The sequence below is a fragment of the Pleurodeles waltl genome, chromosome 2_1, assembly GCF_031143425.1.
Source record: "Pleurodeles waltl isolate 20211129_DDA chromosome 2_1, aPleWal1.hap1.20221129, whole genome shotgun sequence".
Taxonomy (NCBI): domain Eukaryota; kingdom Metazoa; phylum Chordata; class Amphibia; order Caudata; family Salamandridae; genus Pleurodeles; species Pleurodeles waltl.
The window spans coordinates 384,991,315-385,013,842 of NC_090438.1; positions in this window are offsets into that span (position 1 = coordinate 384,991,315).

Consider the following 22,528-nt stretch of genomic DNA (forward strand, 5'->3'; position numbering starts at 1 on the left):
CTCAGTCCCCCCCATGTATCTTCCATCCACACCACTCCAAACAGGCATTTCCATTGCAGCATGGTCACAGTGTACTCACCTGTTTGTCAGGAGGAACGTACAGTTGCGTGAACTGGGGGAGGACCCCATCCACTAATTTCTCCGACTCCTCCGAAGTGAAGGCAGGGGTCAATTCCCAAGACACATGAGCCATCGTCACTTCCAGACTGAGGTCACAGCAGCACTTGCAGTGTAGGCTCTCTCCTGTTGAAGGTCAGGTATCAAGTAAGTGAACAGACAGAAAATGGCGGTCACGTCCGCGGCGGTGTGTACCATCACCACCGGCGTACATCGTCATTGGCTCCTGGGACCCATAGGGTCCAATGTTAACCAATGCAGGATTGCGCCGCGGTCTTCGACCACCTACCGCAACGGTGTAGAACGCCAGCACAGTTACCTCTTATCCCCTTGTCCCACCTTACAGGTCAGGCAGCCGCCATTTCAGGGGGCCACATGGCATTAATAATAACGGTGTCACACCTATCTAGGCCTTGCATACACACAGTAACAGGCACATTGCAGATTAATAAATGTGTGAAAATGACATTTTGTGATACCTCAGTGTAGGCTGACTCTCTGCTCGCTGTTCTCCTCCATAGGCCACGTCCGCTGGGGCAGGTGATGAGATGGCGGCATCCTCCGGTGTACAGACCGCTGGTGGACCTGTCGACAATGGAAGAGAGACACGTAATAGTCACCTACAGACTTGATCGTGCAACAATCCATGAACTGTGTGCCCAGTTGGAGCCAGACCTGATGTCAGCTATCCGCCATCCCACAGGGATACCCCCTCTAGTGCAGGTTGTCAGTACTCCATTTCCTGGCAAGTGGGTACTTTCAAACAACAGTGGCCAATGCATCAGGGATGTCCCAGCCAATGTGTTCTAACGTGCTGTCCAGAGTGTTATCTGCCCTGCTGAAACACATGCAAAGCTACATCATTTTCCCTCAGGTGGAGGATTTGCCTACAGTGAAAGGTGACTTCTATGCCCTGGGACATATCCCCAACATCATAGGTGTCATTGATGGGACACATGTGGCCTTAGTACCCCCCGCGCAGGAGTGAACAGGTGTACAGAAACCGGAAAAGCTATCATTCGATGAATGTGCAGATGGTGTGTTTGGCCAACCAGTACATCTCCCATGTGAATGCCACATTTCCTGGCTCAGTGCATGACGCTTAAATTCTGAGGAATAGCAGCATCCCTTATGTGATGGGGCAACTCCAGAGGCACCGTGTGTGGCTAATAGGTGAGGACAAGGACCCTATAGGCATCTGGGGTTTTCCCTACGGGTTAGTGTGTGTCTAACAGTTGTCCCTCGAAATTTGCAGGTGACTCTGGGTACCCCAACCTGTCATGGCTACTGACCCCAGTGAGGAATCCCAGGACAAGGGCAGAGGAACGCTACAATGAGGCACATGGGCGAACTAGGAGGGTGATCTAAAGGACCTTCGGCCTCCTGAAGGCCAGGTTCTGGTGCCTCCATATGACAGGTGGTTCTCTCTACTACTCACCAAAGAAGGTGTGCCAGATCATCATGGCCTGCTGTATGCTGCACAACCTGGCTTTGCGACGGCAGGTGCCTTTTCTGCAGGAGGATAGTCCAGCTGGAGGTCTTGTGGCTGCTGTGGAGCCTGTGGACAATGAAGAAGAGGAGGCAGAAGAAGAGGATATCGACAACAGAAACACCGTTATCCAGCAATACTTCCAGTGAGACACAGGTAAGAAGATGTAACTGCCTCACACATCTCATACTATTGTTTGAGCTATCATAAGTCTGTCATTTTCACCCAGTGTATGGACCCTGACTTGTCACTTTGCCTTTCCATTTAACAGATGTGGGTCCCACTTTGTGCCCTCTGCTATATTTCCTCCAGCCCTACAGCTGTGTTTCATCGGTATGTGGACAATTAAATTGACATTGCTATATTCCATAGTTATTGCAATTACACATTAGTGAAAGCACAGACTGACTCCAGATTGTTTTGTGATTGATGTGTGTTTATTTCTGTGCAAATAAGTGGAGGGGGATATAAAATGGGCAGGGGTGATGGTGGAGGAATGTCCATGGAAGAGTCCAGTCTATTTGTTTCACAGGTGCATTGTCCAAAGGGGCATAGGAAGTGGAGCAAGGGCAGTTGATGGATGGACAGGGTGACAAAGTGGGACAAAAGGGTGACATTCAGGGGGGTCTCATTTCCTGGGGGGGTCTTGGCAATGCTCTCTGTCTTGTTCCTGGATCTCAGGGACCATTTGCGGGGTGGCTCTCCATCTGCAGGGGGTGGGGTGCTGGTGTTGTGGTTCTGTGGCGGTGCCTCCTGTCCACTAGCGCCGGCGGAGGTGGAGGGCTGTTCATCATCCAGGCTAGTGTCATGGGCCCCTTGTTGTGCCACAGTGTCCCTCCTGGTGTTGACAAGGTCCTTCAGTACCCCTACAATGGTGAGCAGGATGGGGTTAATGGACTTCAGTTCCTCCCTGATCCCCAGATAGTGTTCCTCCTGCAGCCGCTGGGTCTCCTGAAAGTTGGCCAGTACCGTTGCCATTGTCTCCTAGGAATGATGGTACGCTCCCATGATGTTGGAGAGGGCCTCGTGCAGAGTGGGTTCCCTGGGCCTGTCCTCCCCCTGTCGCACAGCTGTCCTCCCAATTCCCCTGTTTTCCTGTTCATCTGTCCCCTGAACCGTGTGCCCACTGCCACTTCCCCCAGGTCCCTGATTTTCTTGGGGTGGTGGGTTTGCCTGGGTTCCCTGTAGTGGTGGACACACTGCTGCTTGAAGTGTCCTGGGGACAGAGGGATGGGCACGCTGGGTGGGTGCTGTGCTGGTGTTTTATGAGGGGGAGGCTCTGTGGTGGCTTGTGCCAGTGTCAGGGGAACTGACTGTCCCGAGGACCCAGATGGGCCGGGGTGGTCATCTTGATCCAGTTGTGCAGAGATGCTGTCATCACTGTGGGCCTCTTCTGTGGGGGGACTAGATATGTCTGGAACCTCCTGTCCGGTGATGTTGGGTAGGGGTCCTGCAGGGGTGTAAAGGCATTATTATTGCATTTGTGTGTGCCATTGTGTGCAATGGGTGAGTGACCCTGTACTCCAGTGCTTGCATACTTGTCAAGGTCCTTGTGTGATATTTGGTTTGGGGTCTGTGTGGGTATCTGTAGTGGACATGCTTTGGTGATATGTGTCCCTGCTTTGGTGTTGCATGCAGGGCGTGGTGTTGTGGTAGTGGGACATATGTGAGGTGTTGGAGTGATGGGGGTGAGGGTGAGGGTGGGGGTTTGTGATGGCGTGCAGGTAGGGTGCGGGATATATTAGTTAAGAGTTGACTTACCAGAGTCCATTCCTCCTGCTACTCCTGCGAGGCCCTCAGGATGCAGTATTGCCAAGACTTGCTCCTCTCATGTTGTTAGTTGTGGGGGAGGAGGCGGGGGTCCACCGCCAGTCCTCTATAATGCAATCTGGTGTCTTGAGACCACGGAACGCACCTTCCCCCGTAGGTCGTTCCACCTCTTCCTGATGTCATCCCTAGTTCTTGGATGCTGTCCCACTGCATTGACCCTGTCGACGATTCTGCGCCATAGCTCCATCTTCCTAGCAATGGAGGTGTGCTGCACCTGTGATCCGAATAGCTGTGGCTCTACCTAGACGATTTCCTCCACCATGACCCTGAGCTCCTCCTCAGAGAACCTGGGGTGTCGTTGTGGTGCCATGATGTGGTGTGGGTGATGTGTGAGGTGGTGTATGTTGTGATGTGTGAGGGGATGTGTTGTGTGTTGTTTGAGGTGCGTGATGTTGTGTGAGTGATGATGTTGTGTGTCTGTGGATGCTCGTGTTGTTTCTGGTGGTGTCGCTCTCTGGCCTTCTTTCGGAATTTCTGGTAGTAAGGGTTTGTGGGTGATGTGGGTGTGTGTTTAATATTGGATTGGGTGTGTGGGAGTGGTGTGTGTATGTGTATCAGGTGTGTGTATTTCGAATTGTCCAATGTGGTTGTGTTTTGTAAATGTGTGTCTATTTTGAGCGCTGAGTGTGTACCGCCAATGTAATACCGCGGTTGAAGGACTGCCGCGTGGATTCGTGGTTCGTGATAGTGTGGGCGTATCCCTGTTGGCGTGACGGTGGAGGTTTTGTTTTCGCCAGTTTATCACTGACCTTTGGTGTGGCGGACTTGTGTGGGTGTCTGTATTATGGCGGATTCCGAGCTGTGGGTCGTGATAGCTGTAGCGGAATTCCGCCGCCGCAGCGGTGTGTTGGCGGTCTTTTGCACGGCGGTAAGCAGCATTTACCGACAATGTTGTAGTGAGGGCCTATATGTTTCACTGTGTAGTGTTAGTTAATGGGAAAGTTGGTGTGACTACATATCCCATAATGCCCCATAATGGCATGTAATAGGAAAAACTATAAATTAAGCAGTAAATGGATCACTTACCCACCGTAATCAAGACCGTGGTGGTTGAAACGCGTTGGTGGTGTTTGGGTTACTCGTTTCTGCTGTAAGAATAACCATCAAACACAAGGATTCCTGTGTGTGCCCCGTATGACTTTGTGTCATTTGATGGATAATTATTTACAGGGCTGGCCCCTCCCTGACAGGAACACGACTTAATGGAGCGCCCCTGACAGGGGCCATTTGGAGAAAGGTGAAATTATTCAGGGCAGCGCCCTGAAATGCGAAGGTGAAGTTGAAAGTTTTATAATGGTTTAAATACGAGATTTGAGCAAAGTGTGGATTAAATGTGGAACTGTGGAGCCATAAATCTGCCGTTTGAGTCGTATATGGAGTAATTCCACTGAGAGACCAATGCCTGCCTGACTTATTAGGTCGAGCGTTAGCGTTCGGCCTGGTGTATACTAAAGTATACAATAGAGTGAGTTCCAGCGTTCTGATTTGTTTGTTGCAGTGTCCTTCAAAAATCTTTGCTTGCTAGTGGTCAGTTCTGCCTCTTTGTCCTGCCTTTTTTGACTTTGGGAGCAGCACAAAGTACTGTGTAATTACGCTATGTCCTGTTTATCTCTTCTGTAAGGGATTTTTTTTTGGCATTTGCCTGTTTCACCTCAACAGTGTGGGTGCTTGTTCAGTCCCTCCTCCCCACCAGCTCCCTCTGTAAACATAAACCAACAGCGGTGGGGGGCTTTTCCAGGGCCAGCTCACCCTCACTCTCTTCCTTTTGTTATTTTCAGTCTGTCTGGCAATAAAAGTCCAGTCAGTAATTTACAACGCTATGAGGTCTAACTCGAGCAAACACGAGACCATTGCATTCCAAATGCATGTTATGTATGACTTCTGGCAGTTCTAATCCTGAATTTATTTTGGTGCACACTACAAGTATATAAACGCAAAGAGACAACTCTGACTGAGTTGGCATTCGGATACAGAATCATGAAACCTGAGAGTGGTGAACTAAGTCAGGGAAGAAACGACTCCACATGCTAAACAACTTCTTTTGAAAGGAGCTCGCTTGTGGACACTAAAAGACGTCTTTGGCAGGACTTCTGATGAAAGCGGCGGCCATCTTAGAATGGGTATGTTTGCCTATTATAAAGCAGTTTGATTGGAAAATGAGAGGCTTATCAAGATGAGACCATTAAATTTTTAAAGGGGTGATTATATTTAAACTATTGCAGACATTAGAGAAAAACTCAGGGCTGCTGCTACTACTGGATACCAAGTATTTCATCTGTAGGGGGCATATGCATGGACGCCGCTGGTAAAGTCCATTCTACCGCGAAATACAGACATAAAAAGAAGGGCATATGCAGCGCAAGTGGAAACCGGTTCCAAAGGCTTCTTCGTTCTAATGCCAAGCATGCCTTTTCAAGCCGGTGCTTGTGTGTTAGGTATGCCCTACACTTCTCGATAGCGTAGCACAGGGACAGTGTTCTTGCACCTCTGCTGCAGCACTTCACGGTTACGTCCACATCACTGCAGTGGACTTGATTCTGGTTTACCGTTTAACTGCCTCAGGAGCTAACATCTGGAATCTGTGAGGCACAGAATATACACCGCACGCATTCGTGCAGAAATACTGTTCAGGTACCCCTTCCCCCGTTCACCTGCTTTCACGAATTGACCGAGACAGATAAACGCAAAGTCGTGTGTTGGTTTTGGCATTTCAACTTTCTGTTCACTCCATAACAGGCAGTCGCGGTTTTGAATTCTCTTTTATAGTATTGCAAGAATCACCTGTTAGTGGTTGCCAGACTCATCCATATCTATTTCATAGCTGCGAAGAAAACTACATGGTTAACGTCTCTTGATAAGGTCCCCTGAGCTTCCCCCACCTCAGCACAGGACCCGGGCCTGAGAACTCCTGAATAAATCCGGTGGGGGCCCCTCCATGTTCTTTGCAGGGGTTGGGGCTCGAGTTTCGCTACGCCTTATTGCACGTGTTTCAAATATTGTACAACTGACTACCAGTAATGCAACCACGCATCCTGAGATTTACGCAATATTATAGACAAAGAGTATTTTAGTAGCAATTGTTACACCTGTTTCTATTTTCAAAATTCTGTTTGATTTTTACCCTGTAGTTATAATAATTTTGTCAATATTGCCTCTCTTAGAATCTAGTCTTTAAAACAATATTTTCACTTTTGCGATAGTCTTTGTGACTATCATCCCTGTCCTTTCTTTAAATCATGTCTAATGATGACTTGGGGCCACCTTCCCAGTAATGTGGCCTTTGAAATAAATACTTTTATTCAGAGTATTTGTAAACAGGCTTTACCTGAAAAAACTTCAGACTTTCCTTAAAGATTGCATAAATTTATCAAACTCCTTTGAAAAAGTGCCAAAAATGTATTGGATCTGAATGGTCTTAGACCAAACATGGTGAAGAGAGTTTTTGCAGTAAGACCCGGGATTTTTTCTGTTTGGTAAATGCACAAATGGCTTAATGCCATTGGATTTTGTGGACATTCAAGCAATTGTGCACGTATCTTTTCTTTTTATGTGCGATCGCAAAGCGCTCAGTCCATTCAGTAATCTCTCTTTGGGCTTCAAACCACGCCCATATCACGTCAGTCACTTACATTGGTTCGTGGGCTTGCCTTTTAAAATCTGCTTGCTTTCATTTGTGAAAGGCATGCATACGTCATGCCTTTTCCGGTGTTTAGCCCACCTACACAGCACCAGTAAACTACTAGAAACATACCAAGCTTGATGTTTTGAGCCTGCGGTCTTTATCTGTTTATTTTGCGCTGCATTTTACATAGCTCCATCGCGCTGCGTTTTTTTCTTTACACCGCTAATAGCTCTAACTCGAGCAAACGCGAGACCTGTTGCATTGCAAATGCTTGTTTCTCTTTGTTACTTCCTACAATTAAGTTGATATTGGCATGCCGTCTGAAATTTCGAGCTGGTGCTCTAAATAAACTGAAAGTGACAAATGTGAACAGCATTGTAAAAAGCGGCATGTAGTGATAAGCCGTGAAACGAACCCTAGTGTTATCTTCAACCTTGGTAACTAGTTTAATTTTGGCATTTGACTCGAAGACACTGACGGTGTTTCAACATAAACCACGTGGTCTCTTGTAGTTCGGGTTTCAGTTTCGTTTTTCGTCTCCCTGTTTGAAATCTTGGCAGCCTGCCAACAACAAAAAGAAAGCAAATGACCTTTAAAATCAGTGCACAACCGAAAACAACGGATTCTCTTAAAGTAGATGCTCCTGAAAAAGACGACCGAAAGCATGTTTGCATCTTGTTTTGCGTCTCTCTGTTTGTAATCTTGGCAGTCTGCCATCAACAAAATAAAGCAAACGACCTTTAGAATCAGTGCAAATCCGAAAACAAGGGTTTATCTCAATGTAAAAGCTCCTGAAAAAGATGACAGAAAGCATGTTGCATCTATAATATTAGACAACACTGGACATCTACGGTGCTTCTTGTGATTCAAAGTATTATAAAATGTGAAAATATATTGGTGTGTGTACCTCATTGGATTTTGAAAAAACAGTAACTAGTGATTATATCAATATATGATAACCTGAATAGGGGCAACAAAGGAGAAATAGACTGAAGGCATAGTACATTATTGGTGAAAGCCTTTCAAGAAGAGAGCTATATATATATATCTACGAGGGTGTCCCAGGGAGAAATCTATGAATGGGGTCAAGCTGCCGATTTGAAGTATTGATGTTGTGGTAATCTGTAGGATACCATAATACATGTTCGGACTGGTCTGCATGTAAATGCTTTGACACTATTTTGGGATCTACTAGCACACTTTTAACAGTGGTTCGTAGGTGCAACAAAACAGTGTTGCTGAGAAAGAGCCTAGGTTTTCCTGTGTTTGGCAAAAAAATATATGAATCTACTAAAGCAGCAGATGGAGAATACCCAATAAGAGTGATTTTGTGACTTTCTGTTACTCTGAATTTTAGATATTTTGAATTCTGGACAAGCAACCTTAGCAAATATGGAAGAGAGGGCAGCAAAAAGAATACAACGAGCTGAACTTACTTTTAGTAAGACAAATGGATCACAAATGGCCAATATGCCTCGAGAAGATGGAATATTGGCAGCTAAGGAGAAAATTAAACAACTATATATACAATTGGAACGACTGATGAAAAAAGAGATTTCGAAAAGTTGTGAAATCATTACTTTGGAAAAAATACATACAAATGGAAAGAGTCCCAAGGGGGCTTCGTATCGACACCAGTCCTGAGATGTTGGAGGAATGGGGAGCTAACATCATGCAATGTTCGAAACACATGATGGAAATCATTATCAAGTATGCCAAAAAGGATATTTTGAGTCTAAGAGACAATATAAAAGAATTATAGTTGAAATTGTAGGCACTGCATCAGGGAGAAGAACAAGAAAAAATCAAAAAAGCGTTAAATATGACTCTGGACAAGCATGGAAATTAAATAGAAGAGAGAAAGTGGAATAAATTCCTGAGATGAGAAAGATTATGAAACAGGTCATATTCTGTCCTTCACCATAAGGTTTGATATTCTCAAGCAACAAGTACATACAAGTACAATTAACCTGGAGGAGATTGAGGATATGGAGAATAGTGGGTCCGAGGCAGATCAGAGTGAAGGTGAAGGATCAGGTACTAGTGTAAAAAAGACCACTTTTTTAGATGAAATGAAGTTGGTGTACTTGGACCAAAAGACGCCAAGGACCAGAGGAAGAGGCAGAGGCCGAGGATGGGGAAGAAGAAAGGAAACAAAAGATACCAAAAAATGAGAAGGAGTACAAGAAAGGGAAAAAGATTACATGTTACGCAGCAAGAGAAAATGAAGGAGGTAAAGGAGGAAAACTTGATTGTGAATTTGTCAAGCTATCAATTAACGAACACTGAAAAAAGTGTCTACTGAAAGGTCTAAGCTTCTGCCCGGAAAAACACCAAGATTTTGTACAAATGAGGATTGACTTATATACATTTGTGTGGAAACTTAAACTTGCTAAATACTTTTCAAAAGTAAAGTATACCAATACAATAAGACAAATGGAAGAGAGTTGTAAATTGAACATGACAATTGAACAAAAATCTGATTTAAAAACGGCCTCTGACTTGCTGCACAATTTCGAGGATGAAACTATGACGGAAACACAAGTACTATCTACACTGGGGATTGATTGTGAACAACGGGAGAATACAAAGTTCAAACCTAAATCTAAATTCTGTCCAGTCCTTACACCAGGAAATAAGATCAATATGTTTCAGGATCTAGTTGTTATGGACTTAGAGAAAATACAATATGATGGAATTGAAAAAGAACAAGAAAAGTTGACGAAAAAACAACAAGAAGCTTTAAAGGAATTGATGACAAATCAAGATATAGTGATAAAACCGGCAGATAAAGGAGGAAACATTGTGAGTTGGGACACAAATTACTATTTAGAGGAAACCTATAAACAACTTGGGGTGAAAACAAATTACTGCAAATTGATAATAAATCCAATGAACAACTTGGTATTGGATTTAAATGAGAAATTGGACAAGTGGTGTGCGGATGGTTTGATCAGTAGAGATGAACTTAATTTTATGAGGAATGACAATCCAATTTTGCCTATTTTGTATTTTCTACCTAAAATTCATAAGACTTTGAACAAACCCCCAGGGAGACCTATTATCTCTAGCTGTGGCTCATTACATGAAAAAGTATCTGAATATGTAGATTACTTCTTGGCCCAGATGGTAAGGGACCTCAACTCATATATAAAAGACTCAGGAGATTTCCTAAGGTGCCTGGAAGAAATAATTTTGGCAGGAGAATTATACATTCATTACCATTGATGTTGTGTCTCTGTATTCATCAATATCTCACGATTTGGGTATGAAAGCGGTGAAATACTTTTTACAACAGAGAAATATTCATTTTCTAAAACATTCGGAAATGTTAGCGGAAATGATAAAGATATGTTTGCCCAACAATGTATTTATCTTTAACCATGACATTCACCAACAAATTTGTGGGACAGCTATAGGAGTTTAATTCTCTCCAAGCTATGCGAATTTAACCATGGGATGGTGGGAGAAGTCCATAGCTTAAAACGGAAAGTTCTTGTCTGGTTAAGGTATATAGATGACCTATTCATAATTTGGAATGGTACTGAAGATATGTTTGTGGAGTTCTTTACCAAATTAAATAATAATAACATAGGACTCCAATTTATATACAAAATGAACAACGTCTCCATAGAGTTTTTAGATGTCAAGGTGTACATTGAAGACAATACACTGCAAATGACTTTGTACCGCAAACCAACAGCCACAAACAGTATCCTACATGGCTCAAGCTTTCTTTCCAGATCACTCCTCAAAAGTATTCCACATGGTGAGTTTATTAGGATAAAGAGAAATTGTTCCAAAGTAGATGATATGGCGATGAAGTTTGAAGAAATGGAACGAAGGTTCTTAGCAAGAGGATATAAGATCAGAAACGTAAAACAAGGAAAACAAAAAGCAAGACAAAAAACTTGAAAAAAGACTTTGATGCAAGTGGTAGACCAAAGAACAGTGGAACAAGATGATAAGATACGTTTGATCTCGAACTATAGTAAGGAAAATGCACAAATTCTGAATGTCCTAAATAGACACCGGCATCTGATTAAAAAAGATATGGATGTTGGTCTAAGAGTGGGAGAATGTCCCTATGTAATGTATAGGAAAGTACGATCTTTGAAAGATAAGCTAGTGAAAAGTCATTTCGAGTCACCATCTGTGTCCAATTGGCTAACAACTTCACAAAGGGGTTTCTTCTGTTGTAACAAGTGCAAAGCATGCAGAATTTGGAGCAACAGAAAGAAAATTGAGGACCCTCATGGCAGAGACTTTATGATTGATGAAAGGATAACATGTAATACTATGTTTGTAGTGTATGTATTAGAATGTCTCTGTGGTATGAGATATATGGGCAGTACTATTTGCCCCTTAAAAAACGAATTCTAGAACACATAAGGGCAGTACAAAATGGTGATGGTAACTATGCAATGATTAAACATTCGAAAAACCATGTGAGAGCTGATTGGCTACATATGAGATTTTTTGGTATAGTGATGGTAAGAAAGAGGAGGTGATAGAGTACAACAGCTGAGACGCCTAGAATCAAGGCTTATAATCAGATTAAAAACTAAGACCCCACATGGGATCAATGGGGCTGAAGAACTATATTGCCACCTCTAATTTCTCTTAGAAACTAGAAAAGAAATCCTGAACATTCATATCTGGCCCTTGGTCACTGTGATGGGGCTGTTTGATATGTATAGAAGTGTGTGAGATCATCACTATATATATATAATATATATATATAAAAACATGTCCAACATCACAGTGAACGTGAAGAAAGTTTAGTCTAAAAAGAAGGAATAGGTTAATAAGGAGAAATCCCTCTGTAAGTAGCAGATTGCCATTAGTCTATTCGACTCGTTCATCTGGGACATAATCTTAAAATGAAAAATCTAAAAACGTTAAAATGAGAATAGTCGTCCTTCTTTCCATCCATCCATCTTTATCTCTCCATTGTCTCCTCCTCCTTATCTGTACTATCGTTCTCTCCTGCCCCCTCTTTTGCCTAAATTATAGTTGTCTGAGTTTCTAAAAGAATTTGAAATTAATGTGTGTAATTAAGAGAAGGTCAAAATATTTGGTTTTAATATTTGTTAATAATAGATATTTAGTTGTGCCTAATCAATGTGGTGTGTGGGGTATGAAATAAGTTGTAATTTGTTTTCACTGTGTAGTGTTGTGTAATGGGAAAGTTGGTGTGACTACATATCCCATAATGCCCCATAATGGCATGCAATAGGAGAAACTATAAATTAAGCAATAAATGGATCACTTACCCACCGTGATCAAGACCTTGGTGGTTGAAACGCGTTGGTGGTGTTTGGGTTACTTGTTTCTGCTGTAAGAATAAACATCAAATACAAGGATTCCTGTGTGTGCCGTGTATGACTTTGTGTCATTTGGTGGAGAATATATATATATATATATATATATATATGTCTTCACCTAAAAAAACAAAGGTTACAGGCACGTTATAGTTGGTTTCTATACACACACTTGCCCCTGTGTAGTTGCTGTTAGGTCAGACTTTCCAAAGGAAAAGCGATTTTGTCTCACTAATAACTTTGGCTCTGTTTAATGAATCTTCATGAAAAAATTATGCAAGCAGGGCAAAGAAAAAGGTGGGGTCCCAAACTATCAAAATGCTTTTCCCAATGGAACTTCAATAGAGAAAATTAAACAACAATACAGAAAAAACAATTGAACTGATTTGCACCAAACTTGGCAAAAAGCTTGATCTTTACCCAGGAAGCATACTTTTTGTAATTTGATGGAAATCTGTTCAGTAGTTTTTGACAAATTAAGGTTCAAAATGTATAGATATCTAGAGCAGAGGGACGGGGAGATCAAAAGATGTGATATGACTAGATGCTGACAAAGATGTTTGGCAGCCATTTTAGGACTTGGGGGCTCAGTCCCCATGTCCTGGAAAAAGGAATTAATAATATATTAGGAGAAGGAGAGGGATACTCTGGCCCCTTATCCCTGGATCAAAATTATTATTTTCTTTTAACACAACAGAAAAAAAGGGCAAGCCCCCCTATCTATTATAATCCCACAGGGAGGGCCAAGCCACCAGGGGTCAGCACAGACTTTATTAAATTAAACCCTGAGGGAGCAGGCATGCATGGGGTCTCCTCCCCAAATGCTATATGCTCCCGGGGTCCCCCCATCTCTTCAAGGGCTGGCACAATGTTATTTGGGGCCCACTAGCCCATCCCTGGATCCCAATATGGTGAAAAGCAAGGAGGCCCAGACACCCAAGCTGCTCCCACTAGGACAGCAGCAACAGAAATATAGGATCATGTGTGCTGCACTAGAGGGGAGCACTCTTGAGAGGAGCTGGTAGGGCTGCTGGTAGTGGATTCATTGCACTGCTACCCAAACTGCTTACCTTCACCTGGAGGCCAAGTGGGCATTGGCACGCAGGATTTAAAAAAAGATAAAGGAAATAAACGTGTGGTGTTAGGCCACACAACAAAAACAAAGCATCAGAAGGCCTGCTGCCTAATTATTCACTGTTTCTGGTGAAAGGAGCACTCCATATTGCTCAAAAGGCCTGATTTGTGTAGGTGTCTTTCCTTGTAGTTTCCACCAAAATCTCTGCAAAGTATTGTGGAGGCTGCAAGAGGTAAAGCAGCCACCGCCCCAGGATCATTAGACAAAATGAGCCCTATGTCTCCAGGCCATAGGATATATGGCCTTGGGAAATGTTCAACCTTTTTTTAAGTATTCCTGGAGCTAGGGCTTGGGGCTCTTCAGCTCAGGAGTGCAGGGCCTCTAGTGGTTGGTTTTATGGTAGCATTATATGCCTGAATTGGACTGTAAGACATGCTTAATGTTGTTTTGAAAACAAATGCTTTATTTACAATTTTGTTGTTGAACCTTGTAATGTAATGAATGCATTTGAACATGAATAAAGACTCCATTGGTTTCAAAAGTGAATCATAGTAAGTGATGATTGTCTTATCTTTCAGAAAGCTGATCCCTTGAAAAAAGCCAATAGGCCTACGTTATTTAACGTGATATCCCCTTTTATGGCACTAGGGTGTGTGATATAGGTGGGGTGTATTGTGATTATGAGGGTTGTGAGCCACTAAGGTCAGGATATCACCAAATGTATTTCAATGTGGCTGTTGTATATATTTGGAAATTAATGCATAGTACTTAGAAGTGCATGTCTAGAAAATGTACTTTTTCTTTTTCAAAGAAAAAACACAAGTGGTGCATTATTTTTACATGTTTATGTTTGTTAAGTCTTACTCTGATTTCTGCTTTTACTGTTCACCATCTGATTCACATGATGTACAACACCATCAAATGTGATGTTTTTGTCTTTTATTGTGTTATTGCAGTTGCTACACTGCCCACAGGTGAAATTTCCTTGGAGTACACTATTATCCTGTACACTCTTCTATCTATTCCTAATTATTTTTCATTGGTGTGGACAAGGCAGTTGCATATAGTTTTAGTTTGCCATCTGCACTAATGGGTCTTTCTAGTTTATCTCTACCTGGGCATTCCAAAATGGTCCAGTTCCAATTAATTAGGTTCTCAATCCTATTACTCATGGGATTAAAGTTGGTCACAAAGCGTGTACGCTTATTGATAGTATCCCTATTTTTATTCAGGTATTGGTCCTGAAGAAAGTGGGATAAAGGTTAAGGTGCCACAGAAATGCTGCGTTGACACAAAAACTATTTTAGTATTTTGATTGCTTACAGTTGTTTTCGATGTTATTTTTGGACCAAATGTTTTGATGATGTATCTGGTCCAATGAATAATAAACTATATTACCAAATCTCACTAGTATTTTATGTGTATTTTATCAAATATTTATGCTATTCTAAATATTGTTGTTGGAGCATAATTAATTATTTTTTTAGATTAAAGTTATATCTGTTGTTTCTGTGTTGATAATTAAGCATCCACATAATGAAAGTTTGGATTTTAATAATAAGTCCAGGGGGAATATTTTTGTATAGCTTTGGCTGAACCCTATCCCCTGGGCCTTTAGAAAAAGGGTTACCGTCTAAATTATTGATGTCTTTGTAGACAGACAGTCCCTCACCAAACCCTATTAAACACAGTCTGTACTCTCTGTGCAGAATGTGTGTACAGCCCATTCCTTCCGGACACCTAAGCCCCATCATGTGGGAAGCCTCTACTATGCACCCGCTGCACTCTCTGTGCAACTGTTCAGTGGGAGTCCACTCCCTCCACTTCTTAATCTTTCTTATGTAGCAAAGGCCCTATTGCGTACAGTTAGGTATGATTACAATATCTTACTTCACGTTGAAATAAACCCTACAAATTCACTGAAAAAAATTAAAATTGAAAATGACATTATATGTAGGCATGATAATAATTTCTTACTTGACATAAACAAAAACAGGAAATTCACTGAAAAAAAGGTTAAAGTGACTTTAAAGTTAGGTCTGGAAATAAAGTTTCACTTAAGCTTGAAAAAAGCCTCAGACTTCCACTGAAAAGAAAACAAAGGTTAAAGCGATTGTATAGTTAGATCTGGTAATAATATATTATTTTACATTAAACAAACTTTAGAAATTCAAAAAAAAGCAAAGATTAGAGTGAGGTTACAGTTAGGTGAAAACTTTGGGTATAATGTAAAAATGTAAACTAAAAAACACTGAATTCACAAGTTATAGTTTATTGAGCTAACTTTAACTTGCACCCCGCCATGCACTTGCATAACTTCACATATTACATCCCTTAAGGCATGTGCAATAACACATTTGATGACACCACTGTTGACAGTTCAAATGATGTCATTGATGTATCATCCACACTAGTGCTGTTCTATTTACTCTACAAACTAGCACAGCTCGTCGTAAAGAGGCCACCTCTTCAAAACACCCAAGCCCATTAGGTGCTCAAGTCCCTACTATACACAGTCTTTATATTGGGACAGCTCTTTATGAAGAGTCCAAACCTTTCTGACACCTTAATCCAATCATTTGGCCAAGCTGGTACTATATACAACCATAGGAATGTGTACAGATCTTTACAGAGAACCCACTCCCTGCAGAAACCCAAGCCTCATTAGGTGGCCACACACTCACACAGCCATCTCAAGTAACCATAACTAGTGCCCTAAAGAAACTAGAATTGCCTCTCCCACCATGCACGGTCTTGTCATCAATGATGTAATTGCATATTTTGCATTCATGTTATCAATGATGTCATAGATCATGTGAAGAGTGATGTGATATGTGGGATTACTAACCGTGCATGGCTATGGCAAAAGGTGTACTTACTATAGTCCCCCCAACAGTAAAAATAAATGGTTTGTTGTGTCTCTGAATATATGAATGGATGGATGTTTAATTTAATGCTTATTTTAATTACTCGATCCTGGTAGACAGCTAAAACTGTCAGACCTTTCGTAAAGGTTCTGTCAAAATGTATTACTAAAAATGTTTGACCTCTAAGGTTTGTCAGAGGGGATAACAAACATCAAAATCATTACCTATGAAACTCCTTTTGCAAGATTTCAAGTATTAAAATTCCTATCTTTATGCTGTAATACATAGTAATAACAATCCGCCCTTAAATGCCTATTGACTTTAACTTATGCTTTTCCTAATCAATATGTCAGGCCTACTCTCTTTATCATAACTTTTCATCTTAAATTATCAGGCCTATAACCATTAGCTTGTCACCATAACCAACAAAGACCTACTGTGTTGGTCACAGGCTTTTCCACAAAGCATGCATCATATGTGCCGTAATAAAATTATAAATATGTCTAAAATTACAGTTGCGCTGCGGTTACTGGCAAAATTAAAACACTAGAGCGTGGAAACATCAGGGTCATTCTACTGGTGTCCTCATGTACGTATGAATTTTCACAAAAATAATTAGGCTTATCATGGGCTCAACATTTGACTTACATTCAGTGATTTGTATACGCGGACTGTTTTCCAAGTCAATTGGAATCGGGTGACACAGGTCCACCACGACCATACGGAGTATAACTATGCGTAACCCGATTTCTAATAGGCAACAATTTCTAAACGAGACATCCATATACATCTTATGGAGTATTTCCCAAACTTTGGACTTGAAAAAATCAGGATGACGAAACGCATGTAGGCTGTATAAACGCACTGTATATGTTGTTTATTAGAATAAATTAAGGATTTTTATGCCATACGTGCAGGAGAGTTTTGTACTTTTGGAGCAGAAGTGCATTCACTGGACATTTATTTTGTGCCTTGGTGATTTTGATGGACTTATTGGCCACACAGGGGTGTCTTCCAGTTTGGCATTCACTTCCTAGGTGGCTGGGTGTTTTCACCAGGACGACACTGATTGAGCTTTGTGTTCTATATATGATAGTACCCCTATGATTGTGAGATTGTCTTGGGATGTGCAAACAACAAAACCATAGCTGCTGTATACTCTGGATTTACTCTGAAAATCTGGCACAGCTGCACTATCAAGTCAGACCCAAAAACATATGTAAGTATGGGTAGCCATGGACACCCCATCCTTCTCTCAAACAGACAATTGCACTCAAGTTTAAAGTTAATGATGGAAAGGGAAGTGGATCAGTGCTGATGCTAGAAAAGAAAACGAATCATAAATTACCTACTTATCTGAGACACTTTAGCAGCATTACAGTGCCATGTTCCACTCAGAAAGTTCAAGCCCCATTCCTCTGTAAAGTTTATACTTTATGTGTGTTAATGAGCAAGCCTTCACTAGGCAGCTATGCTGCTGCTAGCTCATGCAGTTAGACAAGCAAACAAAATAATCATAGCTACGTGGAGGAGGATCACTTTTTCTCTAAAAGCACAGAACGTCTGCCAAATCAAAATGTGTATTCCTGTCCACCAACTTGTTGGTGAAGCAAAAGCTGTTCTTTGTAGTACTTCTAAAACCTCTTTTTCTTTGCTGATCACATAAGGTTTGGCAATAGCTGAGCTGTCAAGCCAAACATAAAAGACAGAGCACAGCGCAAAGGCTATATTATGGCTACACTGTTATACTGTATCTTTCACCTGCTGCTGCTGCTGAAGTGTTGTCCAAACCCACAGACATCATGTTGCAGTTTACAAGCAGGAAATTCAGCATCCAAAATTTTGGATTTAGGTCAGAGGACTCAGCGGCAATGGAGAACCAAATTATGCTGCAGGCTGACTACTGTTTCCACTGGAACAGCCTGCAGAATAGTATAATACATGTGATCTTTGTTAAATATGTTCTTCAGGAGATGGTGCTTTAAGATCTTAAACATGGAACCTTAGAAAGATGTCCCATATTTGTGATTATTCTATGAGTAAATGCCCTGTTGAAATTTAGCTTTGAGGACAGTGTCTGTGGTTTTAAAATGGAGTTGTCATAATAGTGAAAAAATTACAACAATCTTTCTCCCCACCCTGATTGATTACATTTAAGCATTTCACGTATTGGTTGCTTACTACAGACAAACATCCTTCCCTCTAACCATCATAAGGAATGTGTACAATGTTTGGGCAACTGCGTCATCTCTTTGAATTGCTGATTACGTCACTTAACATCTGAAATGGAACACTTGTATGGTAGCGCGTCAGACCCTAATAATTATACTTAGCAGGGTTACGCGAATGGGTCGATGAACCTTTTGACTCGCAATTAAGAAGTTCTTACCATAGCTCCAGTACATAATCAATAATCAATACACAATAATCAATAGTCATTAATAATCAATAAAATCAATAATCAATGGAGACAGTAATTGTCACACACCATGACCTTTCAGCCATGAATAACCAAATCTTTAGTAAAAGTTTAGCAAGTGTATTTCCCTATATTAACAATGCTAAGGTCATGTAGATTAATCTCAAAATCAAATGAAATACATACAAAAACAACACTGGTTGTCCAAAGTGGTGGAAGAAACGCAATCTAATCAAAGCTCTAATTACGACACATCCTAAAGTTACAGTGCAAATCAATAGCAGTTATAACATACATGAAATTCAGCAAAGTAATTTGTCAAACATTTAGTCCCTGTGATCGTCAGTCATTTGTGAGGGCCCTTAACTAACATCAGATTAGCATCAGCATGATGGGCTTCATGCAAAACATTTTAGTAACATAAATTTGGAAAAACATCTAACTATGGTTCCATCAAAACAGCGCAGTTGGTACCTAGAAAGCAAAAGCAAAAGTATGCATAGAAATCACATTTCAATTTATACCTATCCTCAGTATGGGTGAGCAAAGCAGAATCAGTCTTCATCCTCAGGTCATTGGTCGATCAGCAAAGCATCAGGCTCTCAGTCAGAGAATATGAGCCCAATGTCGGTATGAATGTCTCTCTCCTCCAATCTGTTAAGGTCTCCCTCAAAATCTGTGTGAGCCTGCTCTCCATCGTGTTGTTATATCAAAGTTACCTAAACTATCCCCTAATTCCCTATTGGTCAGTTAATCGTATGTTCATTCTTTGTCCAATAATATTTCTATACCAAATCTATAAATTCTAGTATTTTCTCATTCACATATGGTTGATTGGTTCACCTTACAATGTTCTCATCATCTGGCTTGTCAGGTAACAATATTGTTGCAGCTTCCACTCCAGTCAGTATCTTCACTGTTCTTGTCCTGGGAAAGTCCATCCCACACATATTACACCAAAAATGTTACACTAGCAGGAACATCATCTCCTTGTAGTTGGTTTTCACGGAAAGCTTCCGTTAAGCACATTTAGCAAGACAATGGACATTTCACAGTTCAATTTACTCCGTCAGCATTTTATTAAACGCTAACAAATACAGTTTCTGCATGATGCCTCCCAAAATAGGCCAAGACACTCGCTAAGTTAAGGCCTACAGTTTATAAAGCTAAAGCATACTTCATATCCCCTAATATGACATATTACTGCATTAGTCTAATACATATTCGATATTTCATAAATATTAATCATTAATTAGTACATTTCATAAACATTGGTGGCCATTCTTCAAGGTCATATTTTCAAATGTGTGCATATTTTCCTATGTTATTTCATTTTCTACATAAGCCCATTATTGAAAATACATAAACACTCATTAATAATTTCTAACTAAAAAACCTGCGCTAGCATGTCTTAGGTAGTTCGCAGAACACCTTTCCATGGAAAATGTTTACACACATCAGCACCTTCCAATTCCTATTAGACATAGAACTTTTTTCAAGGCAGGGATGCTTCAAATTAGATCATATAAAAAAAGAAATACATTTTATGCATGGAATCCTCGGTATCGAAATGACTCATGATTTTGTCATCTGTGTCTTGCAAAGCGAGAAACGTCATCGCCGTAATAGGTGTTCTCATTTCAGAAGGCACAGAGCAGCACCGTACCGCTACAGAGATTCTCTGCATAAGGGGTTACATGAGCAGTCATTCACCACTGCTTTTCAATTTAAAAGGACACTTCTTCTAAGAAAGTATTGTTTGAGAACATTTCTCTTACACACTAGGAAAGAAAATATGTCGAAGCAGGCACCCTTGAAGTAAGGCTGAATAGTCGGTGACAGCAATGTGTTGCACTGTAATGGGTGTGCATGGGTTTGTGTGTGTACTGGTGGGTGATTTACTAACATTTTGCACTGGGTTTTCGTCATAAAAGCGACGCAAACTAGTACAAAATGTTTTTTTTGTTGTTTTTTTTTTAATATTTGCTTTCCAGCGCAAAACTAGTTTTGAGCTGGAAATTCACTAAAAGTAAAGCAAAGTATTGCGAAGCTGATTTCCATTACTTAGCGTCAAGGGGGTGTTGCATGGGCGTTCCCATGCAACCACCCACCTTTTTTGAGACAGGGTTTTGCGTCAAAAATGAACACATTTTGAAACCAGGCATTAAAAGGAGAAAGTTTTCATTTTTCCTTTCTTTTTTCACTTTTCATGTGTTCTGCACTGTGCAGTACAAATACAACACAAGAAAAGTCTTATAAGTTGTCTAAACATAGTATTTACTACTGAAAGGGTATTCTTTCAATACAAAACCTATACTATACTCAAGAACACACCTTTGCATTATAGCACAAAGATGGGTGTGTGGGACACTGCAGCTAAAATCTGTGCCAGCGCCAGGCAGCAGGGAGGTGAGAGTCATATCTCTGGAGATATGGCACTCTGCTGCTCCTTCCCTGTCACGCAACTCAGCACAGAATTTTTGGATGCTGCACTGCGTTGGGTGACAGTTTATTTAATCTGCCCCTAAAGCCTATATTTATGAAGAATGGCACACAACTGCGCCAACACAGTTGGGCGTCTTTTTTTTTTAAAGCCAGCTAATGCTATTCCTTAAAGCCATCCATGCACCATATTTTTTAAATGACGCAGAATGGTGCTAAGGAATGGCTAGAGTCCCAAAAAAAGATGCTAGCTGGTGGGGGATGGTGTTAGGGGAAATGGCGCAAAATGTCTGCCACTAATCAACCTAGCACAATTTTTTGATGCACAAGCAGCCAAAAAATGACTCCTGTCTAGGTATAGACTGGAGTAATTACCATCACCCCAGTGCCCACCACAGGGACCAGTGTCCCCTGGGCAAGGCCTACATACCCAGTGCCAGGCAGAGGGCCCCATGTAAGGGGCCCCCAATGGCACACCACACACATACACGTACCTGCAACTTATCTGGAATGGGCTCCCTCCTCCAGTAGTGTCCCTGTGGTGCCGGTGGTGTTGTTGCTGGGGATTGGGGTGGGCATCTTTGTGCCCATTCCATGGTGTTTCATCATGGAAATGGTCCTACCTGCACTTTAACGCCTGGTCAGACCAGGTGTTAATTAGTGGTGCTCAGAGCGCTTAGAGACATTATTTTGATCCACCCCCCAGCCGCGCGTTGTTTCTGTTCTGAGAGTTAAATATGGCGTTGGGGGGGCTAGCGTTATTTTTAGGACAGGAATGCCTAACTTGCATCTCATTGATGCAAGGTGGGTTGGCACATCCTAAAAATGGCACTGACTCTAATATTTTGACGCAAGACGGTCTAGTGTCAAAATATAAACATTGAGTTAGGTTTGCGCCGCTTTAGCATCAAAATAAATGACCCCAAGGCGGCACAAACATTTTATAAATATTGCCCTAAGTGTCTTCCATGGAAAACAAATAAACAATATAATATGACATTATTGCGTTCATACCTGGGAGAAATAACCGCTCTGTGGTCAATTCTGCTAATAGAATAGGATGATATAATGTTATACAAAAGCACTTGATTGTTTGTTCTGTCAATAATTGGATAATAAATGTAACACAAGGAAATCAAGACCTAGTGCCATATCTTTCCACATTTTGTCAATTAGTAGCCAAGGCAAATGGCCCAAAGACAAAAGATGCTCACTCTTTAATCGAGGAATAATGGAGCATGATGAGTTAAAAGATCTCTTGACTCAGATAGACGATCCACTCAAAACCCTTTCAGACTTAAGAGACTTAGGTTCTGGTTTAGAACTTGGCAGACAGGTTACTC